Here is a 5,699-nt window from a genome sequence, read left to right on the forward strand (position 1 = left end):
GTCAGAATGGCCATCATCAAATAGTCTACAAATAATAAATGCTAGAGTGGGTGTGGAGAAAAAGTAACCCTCTTACATTGTTAGTGGGAATGTAAATTGGTGCAGCCACTATGGAGAACAGTATGGAGGTTCCTTTACAAACTAAAAATAGAGCTACCACATGATCCTGCAATCTCACTCCTGGACATTTATCTGGAGAAAACTATAATTTGAAAATATGCATGCACCCCAATGTTCATTGCAGCACTATTTACAATAGCCAAGATATGGAAGCAGCCTAAATATTTATGAACAGATGAATGGATAAAGAAGATGTGGTATGTATATAAATGTGTATACACACACACACACACACACACACACACAATGGAATATTACTCAGCCATAAAGAAGAATGCAATAATGTCATTTTCAGTAACATGGATGGACCTAGAGTTCATCATACTAAGTAAGCCAGACAGAGAAAGACAAATATCATATGATATTGCTTATAATCTAAAGGAAGAAAAGACACACAGCTGAACTTATTTCCAAAACAGAAAGAGACTCACAGACACAGGAAACAAATTTATGGTTATCAAAGGGGAAAGGGCAATGGGAGGAGGGATAAATTAGGAGGCTGTGATTAACATATACACACTACTATGTATAAAATAGATCACCAACAAGTACCTACTATATAGCATAGGGAACTATACTCAATATTATGCAATAACTTATAAGGGAAAAGAATCTGAAAAAGAAACTTACACAATATTGTAAATCAACTATACTTCAATAAAAGTAAATAGCAGTTTAGTGGTTTATTACAGCCCTCCAGTAAGCCCCACTGGTTTTCAAGCCAGCTAATTGATCTGGTATTCCCAGTGTCAGACCTAAGGCTGGGGTGCCTATAATTTGGCTTAAATCGCTTGTTCCCCAGTGAGGATCCCCATGTCTATGTTATCCCCCTCTTTTTCAATACCTCCTGCTAAAGATGCATGCCTTGACCAGATCACTTCCTTTTTCTTACCTGACTCTGTGTGGATCTTTCCTTACAACCTTCATCATAGAATAGCTGTTCTGCTATCTCCAGGTCTATTTCAGCAAGAGTCACTCTATATGTAGTTGTTATTTTTTATGTGTTTCTAATGGAAGGTGAGCCCAGCATCCTTGTACTCCACCATCTTTATCTCTCTTCTAGTTCTATTTTTTAAAATTTATTGCAAAATCTCCATACTGTATTCAAAAGTGGCTACAACAATTTATATTCCAACTGACAGTGCATGAGTTTCCTTTTTCTCCGCATCCCTAGCAACATGTGTTATTTGTTGTCATTTTGAATAGAAGCTGACGAGTGGGAGGTGGTAATCTCATTGTGATTTTGATTTGCATTTACCTGATGATTAGTGATGTTGTGCATCTTTTCATGTATTTTATGGCTGTCTGTATGTCTTCTTTAGAATAATGTCTACAGGTCCTCTGTTCATTTTGTAATCAGGTTGTTTGGTTTTTTTGGTGTTGAGTTGTAAGAATTCTTTGTATATTTTGTATGTCAATCCCTTATCAGATACTGTTTGCAAATATCTTCTCCTATTTAGTAGGATGCTTTTCATTTTGTTGATGGTTTACTTAACTTTGCAAAAGCTTTATATTTTGATGTAGTCCCATATAAATTTTCTTTTTTGTTTTTGTTCGCTCTTGCCTGAGGAGATAGAACCTCCAAAATATTGTGAAGACTGATGTGAAAGTGTGTAACTATGCTTCTCTTTTCTTCTAGATGTTTTATGGTTTCAGGTCTTCCATTTAAGTTTTTAAACTACTTTGACTTTCTTTTGTATATAGTTTCAGAAAGTGGTCCAATTTCATTCTTTTGTATGTAGCTGTCCAATTTTCCAAACACAATTTATTGAAGAGCTTATCTCTTCCCCATTGTATATTCTTGCCTCCTTTGTCATAGATTAATTGACCATATGTGCATGGGTTTATTTGGGGCCTCTCTTTCAGTTCCATATGTGCTTGTTTTTGTTCCAGGGCCATACTGTTTTGATTAATGCAGCTTTGTATTATAGTCTGAAGTCAAGGACCATGATACCTCCAGCTTTCTTCTTTATCTCAAGATTTCTTTTATTATCTGAGGGCTTTTGTTGTTTCATACTAATTTTAGGATTGTTTATTCTAGTTCTGTGAAAAGTGCTGTTGGTATTTTGATAGGGATTGCATTAAAATTGTAGATTGCCTTGAGGAGTGTTGTCATTATAACAATATTAATTCTTCCTATCTGTGAGCACAGTATATCTTTCCATTTGTTTGTGTTGTCTTCAATTTCTCTCATCAGTGTCTTATAGTTTTCCAAGTACAGTTTCTTTCATCACCTTGATTAGATTTATTCCTAGGTATTTTATTCATTTTGATGCATTTGTAAATGGGATTTTTAAAGTTTATCTTTCTGATAGTTCATTATTAGTATGTAGAAATGCAATAGATTTCTCTATATCAATTTTTGTATCCTGCAACTTTACTGAATTCCCTTATTATTTCTAATAGTATTTTGTTCGTATATTTAGGGTTTTCTGTATATAGTATCTTGCCATCTGTAAACAGTGACAGTTTTACTTCTTACTTTTCAATTTGGATTGCTTTTATTTCTTTTCCTTACCTAATTGCTGTGGCTAGGATTTCCAATACTCTGTTGAAGAAAAATGGCAAGAGTGGCACCCTTGCCTTATTCCTCATCTTATAGGAAATGCTTTAAGCTTTTTGTTGTTGAGTATGATGTTGGCTTTGGTTTTGTCATATATGTCCTTTATTATGTTAAGTTATATTTCCTCTATACCAAGTTTGCTGAGAGTTTTTATCATAAATGGATGTTGAATTTTGCCAAAAGATGTCTATCTATTGAGAATATCATATGGTTTTATTCTTCAGTTTATTCATGCAGTGTATCACATTGATTTGTGAACACTGACCATCCTTGCATCCCTGGGATAAATACCACTTGTTCATGGTGCATGATCCTATTAATATGTTGTTGAATTTGATTTCCTAATGTTTTGTTGAGGATTTTTGCATCTATATTAATCAGAAATATTGAACTGTAATGCTTTCTGTGTGGTCTGATTTCAGTCTCAGCATGATGGTGGCCTCATATGAGTTCAGAAGAGTTCATTCCTCTTCAAATTTTAGAATAGTTTCAGAAAGAAAGGTAATAATTCTTCTTAAAATTTTTAGTAAAATTCACATGTGAATTCATCTGATACTGGACTTTTGTTTCTTGGGAGATTTTTTAAAATTACTGATTCAATTTCATTTCTGGTAATCAGTCTTCATATTTTCTATTTCTTCCTGATTCAGTTTTTAAAGATTGTACACTTCCAGAAATTTATTTATTTCTCTGAGGTTGTCCAATTGTTGGCTTATAATTGTCCATAGTAATGTCTTATGACCCTTTGTATTTCTGTGATGTCATAATTTCTCTTCTTTCCTTTTTTAAGTTTTTTTTTATTTTGGCCCTCTCTTTTTTTTATTTCCTTGGTTACCCTGATTAAATACTTATCAATTTTGTTTGTATTTTCAAATAATTCATTCTTAGTTTCATTTATCTTTTCTATTGTTTTTTGTCTCCATTTTACTTATTTCCACATTGATCTGTATTATTTCCTTCCTTCCACTAACTTTGGTTTCTGTTTGTTTTTCTTTTTCTAGTTTATTTAAGTGTGAGTTTTGATTATTTATTTTGACTTTCTTTGTTTAGTGAGGTAGGCCTGTATCACTATAAACTCTCTTATTACTGATTTTGCTGCATTCTGTATATGTAGGATCATTGTGTTTCTATTTTCATTTCTCTCCATGTATCTTTTTATTTTGTTTTTGATTTCATCAGTGATCCATTGGTTATTTAGTAGCATATTGTTTAGACTTCACAAATTTTGTGGGTTTTATAATTTCTTTGTAGTTGGTTTTTATTTTCATACCCTTGTGGTTGGAAAAGTTGCTTGATATGATTTCAATCTTCCTAAATTTATTGAGTCTTGTTTTGTGGCCTAGCATGCAATCTATCCTGGAGAATGTTCCATGTGCTTTTAAATCGAAGTGTTTTCTGATGACTTTGGATGGAATGTTTAATATCTTTATCTATCTATCTATCTATATCTATCTATCATCTATCTATCTCTCTATCATCTATCTATCCATATTAATATATATAAAATCCATCTACTCTAATGCATCATTTAAGACCAATGTTTCTTTCTTGATTTTCTGTCTCAATGATCTGTCTGTTGATGTAAGAGTGGTATTAAAGTCCCTTATTTTTATTGTATTATTATCAGTTTCTTACTTTATGGTTGTTAATATTTCCTTTTTGTATTTAGGTGCTCCTCTGTTGGATGAAAATATATTTATATTTGTTATAGGTTCTTGTTTGATTGATCCCCCTTCATCATCAATTAATGCCTTTTGTTTTTTTCTTGCTCCAGTTTTTGTTTTATATTCTATTTTTCTGACCAAGTATTGCTACCCCAGTTTTTTGTTTGTTTGTTTCCATTTGCATGGAATCCCTTTTTCTACTCCCTCACTTTCAATCTGTGTGTATCTTTAGATCTGTGTATCTTTAGATCTGTCTTTCATAGGTAGCATATACATGGACCTTTTTAAAATCAATTCAGCTCCTCCATGTATTTTGACATGCAAAAGTTAGTATGATTGACATTGTTTCAAAGGTCTGTTAAACTATTCTCAATTTTAAAAATTCTTTTTTTCCTTTTTTTCTTTTCAGCTTGGATGATTTGCACCACTCTATCTTCCAGATCACTGATCCATTCCTGTGTATCATCTAATTAACTGTTGATTCTTTCTAGTATATTTTTAATTTTAATTATTATATTCTTCAGCTCTGATTGTTTCTTTCTTATATTTTCTAACTCTATGTTGAAATTTTCATTGTTCTTCCATTCTTCTCTCAAGTTATTTGAGCATCTTTGTGATCAGTATCTTGAACACTTTGTCATGTGGATTGCTCATATCCACTTTGTTTAGTTCTTTTTCAGAGGTTTTGTCTGTTCCTTCATTTGAAACATAGTCCTCTGTCTCCTCATTTTGCCTAATTCTCTGTGTTTATTTTTATATATTAGGTAGGTTCCTTACATCTTCTGATTGGGGAGAAGGGTCTTTACATAGGAGACACCTATGTGTCCCAGAAGCATGCTTCCCTCTATTCATCAGAAATCTATGTTCTAGGAATGTGCTATATATGGGCTGTGTGCATCCTTCTGTTGTAGCAGGGACAATTACTGTGGGCGCACTATCATTGGGGCTGACCCTTGACTAGGTAGGCTGCAAAACCCTGTCTCATGTGGTGGCTGCTGGCCCACTGGTGGGTGGTGCCAGGTCTCCATGTGGCCCGCCATGCAGCCTAGTTGTGTGCCACTGCTGCAAGACAACTGGTGTATGTGGGAGTAAGCCTCCATTTCTAAGAGGCTTGAAGAAGAATTCTAAAAATGGAATTTTCCAGTGCCAGTGTCATTGCAGTAGAATGAGTTCCCTGAAATAGCTGATGCCAGCATCTCTATCTGCGGGGTGTATCCCATTTGCCTCCTGCCTCTCTGGGAGGCTCTGCAAGATCAGCAAGTGGGTCTGACCCAGGTTCCTTTCAAGTTACTGCCTCTGTGCTGGAACTTAGAGTTGTGAGATTTTGTGCACAACCTTTAAGAGTGGAATCT

Source organism: Physeter macrocephalus, chromosome 21 (assembly GCF_002837175.3).
Source record: "Physeter macrocephalus isolate SW-GA chromosome 21, ASM283717v5, whole genome shotgun sequence".
Taxonomy (NCBI): Eukaryota; Metazoa; Chordata; class Mammalia; order Artiodactyla; family Physeteridae; genus Physeter; species Physeter macrocephalus.